Here is a 4,255-nt window from a genome sequence, read left to right as displayed (position 1 = left end):
CTGGTGTGATGAAAGCAGTTTTAGGCTTATCGTCTGCAGCCATAGGCACCTGCCAATAACCAGAGCGTAGATCAAGGGAGGAAAAGAACTTTGAACCTTGTAAGCAGTCTAGGGCGTCGTCGATCCGCGGCAATGGATAAACATCCTTTCGGGTTATTTTGTTTAGGCGACGGTAATCCACGCAAAAGCGGATCGAGCCATCCTTCTTTTTAACTAAAACAACTGGCGATGCCCATTGGCTGTCGGATGGTTCAAGGACGCCACGCTTTAGCATGCCACCTACTTGCTCATCAATGACGCGTCGTTCTGTCGACGATACGCGGTAGGGTCGCTGCCGTAGCGGTGAGTGAGAACCGGTGTCAATCCGGTGACATACAGTCGTTTTTACGAAGTGGTACGGCTGTCAAAAGCAGGGCGAAATTTCTCGAGGAGACGAAGAAGGTCATGGCGTTGCTTGGGGTTTAAGGCGTTGTCGATGACATGGTTGAAAACGTCTTCAGGCGATGTGGCAGTTACGGGACTACAGTAGAGGGTGTTGACCTCTGCCGATCCAATAGGAAGTTTTAACGTGGTAATGGTGCCGTAAGGCTCCACAGTGTCGAGAGATTCACCGCGAAGCAACGTAATCGGGAATGGGAAGTGGTTGTACACAGGAAGGTGAGCCGCGCCAGCTTGAAGGCCAAGCAGTGCAGTTTGGAGTGGTGAGAGGTGGCGATGAACGAAAGCAGTCGAAGGTATGAAGAGTACGGTAGAGTCGGAGGCAACGGAACAGGATACAGGTGCCAGAACGGATGCGTGCGGAGGTATCTGGATGTCGTCAGTGAGGGACAACTTGGTGCAGGAAAGTGAAACGTAATCAGATATGGCATTGCCAAGCGAAGAGAAGGCGACTTCAGCACGGGAGCAATCAATAACAGCTTGGTGACGGGAGAGAAAATCCCAACCTAAAATAATATCGTGGGAACAGCGGGGTAGAACGACGAACTCGACTGTGTGGGCACGTTGCAAGTGCTAGGCGGCGCCCCGTCTTTCCGACCCCTAGCGCCATCTGACGAATAGTTGCGCGAATGTGGTAGGATTACTCACGGCGTCAGCAGCCCGCGCTGCGTGTTTGGCGTCCTGTCAAACGGTAGCGATGGCGCGAAACAGCGTGCCGATATTAATTTTATCTGGGTTTCGGGGATTACAAGATCTTCATAGCTATTTTCATGAAAAGAATTTAGAGAAAGCAAGTCGTCTATTTGAAGTGGGGCACGTCTACGACGTGAGGGAAGTGTTGAACTCGCGCTGATCGAAGTGACTGCTAGGTTTATTCCGCAAACGAAAAATAATGCACCAGCGAGATGCGTGAAGCTCAGCGTAAGTTGCTTCGTTATCTACGGTGTGGACGCGTGAAATTATTGGCGACATTGATTCTTGAAGATCGGCGACAGCAGACAAATCCTATCGGGGAGCTGCGATTGCCGTGCTGGCATCGCAGGGAAGTGCAAGGACGCCGCGGTAGTTTCCTTGTACATACAGGACGGCAAATACGAATCCAAAACATCTCATCCAAGAACGTGGGGCGTACGAACGACTCGTAAGACCTACCAGAGGTATTCTAACGTTGCTCTCCCCAAACACAAAAAAAGGGGATGAACTACGCTGGGAAAATATTTTCGCCCAAGTTACTGGAAGTGCGATACTTTTATGTTGCAATTTTTCAGTGCGTGCAAAGGAGGTTCCAATAAACCACGTTGTCAAAAATTTTGGTGATCTCAACTGCCCCTTCGTTTATATGCTGGGCGCAGAAGGGTGTATGCCAGCACAGCCGGCTGCAACCCCTCTTCAAATCTCTCAGCAAGCCCTAGCGCTGTTTGAATGGGAGAGGATTGGGAAAGAGTTCCACAGCTTTACTGCGGTACAGTGTGGGAACAAACTACTTTGTTTGCTGCATATCCTGTACGCACTGCAGGCAGTGGCGTAGCAACGGGGGGGGGGGTGCAAGGCGCCAGTGGGGGGGAGGGGGTGTCATATACGTCTGGAGACACACGGAAATTGTTGATATCCTCGCCTTCCTCGAATAAACCCGGGGGAGGGGGGGGGGGGGGACAGAAGACTTATGGGCCCCGGGTGCCAGACGACCTAGCTACGCCACTAACTGCAAGTGTCCCGTTGCTGCCATCATTGCTGTAAAAGCAAAGAATTCAGAGTTATAACGCACTTGGCATAACGCCGGAACATAAAACAGCTTATGCCATTGGACGAGCGCTATCCAGTGTTGACGCCGTTCTGCTTCATACGGTCGCCTTGGAAACCTGTAAAACTTTGTTCCTCGTGAGTTGGTGTACGTGCTGTTGCAGCCCACTACTCAACAGCTGGGGTTGCACTTCGGCATTGCTCAGAAAAGGCAACAACTACGCGCGAAACACTGCACATACAGGCTTTCCGAACGCAAGCGGGCCGGTCGTATCCTGCCGGTTCCGCGCTCGCCGCCGCGAGGGGCGCCCTAGTAGGCGCGGGAACTACGTTCGCAACCTGCCTGTAGAGCGCTCCTTGAATTGTAAGTCTGGCGGTGCATGCAGCCACCGGCTGGACGTGCTGTGCTGTGGCCGTGCGGAGTAGAGGACCGAAGAAAGGCGTCGTGACTTTTCGTATTGAGCGGCATAGTTTTTCGGCAATCACAGATATGGCGGCACCTGTGTCAATGAGGGCAAGCACAGAGACACCTTCAACAGCGACACCAATAACGTTGGGCGACGAAAGAAGAGGGGGCGATAACGCAGTTCTTTCCTCAGGAACTGCGCCACTTAGTTTTCCGTGTCAGCAGGAGAGGGACGTCGACCCATCGGGGAGAGCGAGCGACGACGAGGAGAAGGAGAACGGCGGTCGGAAACTTGGCGAAGGCTTGGGCGGGGAAGGGGTGAATCGCGGTCTGGAGCGGCGGATGGTCGTACGCGGCTGTGCGTGGGTCGTCACATGGATGAAGTGGACGGCCGCGGCACAGGCGTGCAACGTGACCTGGAATATGGCATACCAATTATGGCAAAGAAGTCCGACACGACTGTGGACGACGCGAAGGACGCCTATACAGGAAGACGCCACAGCGTAGGCTTAGCCAGTCACTGAGGAACAGCGTCTAGCCCGAGCCCCACTTCAGTAGCGCTGGCGATCCGGCTGCGGAGCTCTGCACGGCGCACTTCTTCCTTACATTATTAATTTTTAAGGGACTGTTAACAAGGCACGTTCGGCGAATCGGTGGCCTTGTGTTTTGTGTTTTCCGTTGTGTCGTCAACATTCTATTCCCGTTGGATGCCACAGTGTGCCCGCAGCGGTGGTTAGTATATTGAAGGTTTTTAACGAATGTAGTTTGGCCATCAGTTTCACGTTCGTACTGAAGAAAAAAGAAAGCGAAGGAACAAACCTACTTACAACATATTGACTTCGAGCTTTCGCACACTGCATCCGAATTGGTGGCCACTGTCGACCAAGTTCGGTTAGGCCCATTTTGAACAATTTATTCTCAAGATTCAACGTCCCGAAGCAACATTGGGCGATTAGCGACGCCCTAGTGGAGGTCTCCTGAACAAGTTTGACCACCTGGGGTTCTCTAAGGTACACCTAAATCTTCCTTCTTTTTTTTTCTGTCATCTTTTCTTCTGTTTACGCCCCCCTCCCCCCCACCCGAAATGTGGTCGCCGTGGCTAGGATTCAAACCTGCGACCTCGTGCCCAGAAGCAGAACACCATAGCCTCCGAGCTACCGCGACCGGTGTTTTTAAGTCATGCCTCCTGCCATTCCAAATTTGCAAAGCGTGTTATCACCACCACCGCCCGCGACGCCGCGTTGAAGAAGTATTGCATGCATTCCTTGAAGCGTGCATAAAAAAGAAAAGTTGGCCGCTTTAGAGGACGATGGACAACGATGCGCATCCTCAAATTCCGTGATTTGTTCAGTGTCTGGACAGTCGATTTCCGAGAATTTCGCCATGCTCGCTCTGGCGAAGCGAGAGACCTAAAAGTGCGGTGATTGCGTACTTTCGTCAGACGGTGCGCGAACAAAAGAATATTGCGACGAGGTACTGTACGAATATGTCATTTCCAGCTAATAACTTCTGAAAAAATTGTATTTGTTCTTTAGTTGACAACAGGTTGGAGAAATAGCACGGTTCTCGCAAAAGCTCCGTCGAGCACATGGGCAAGTACGTCTCTTGCATAAACTGCGTCGTCACGCTTCTGTCGTGTGGCAAATAATTTCCTTTTAATAATCATACGGA

Source organism: Dermacentor andersoni, chromosome 8, assembly GCF_023375885.2.
Source record: "Dermacentor andersoni chromosome 8, qqDerAnde1_hic_scaffold, whole genome shotgun sequence".
Lineage (NCBI taxonomy): Eukaryota > Metazoa > Arthropoda > Arachnida > Ixodida > Ixodidae > Dermacentor > Dermacentor andersoni.
Note: the sequence above shows the minus strand (reverse complement) of the source record.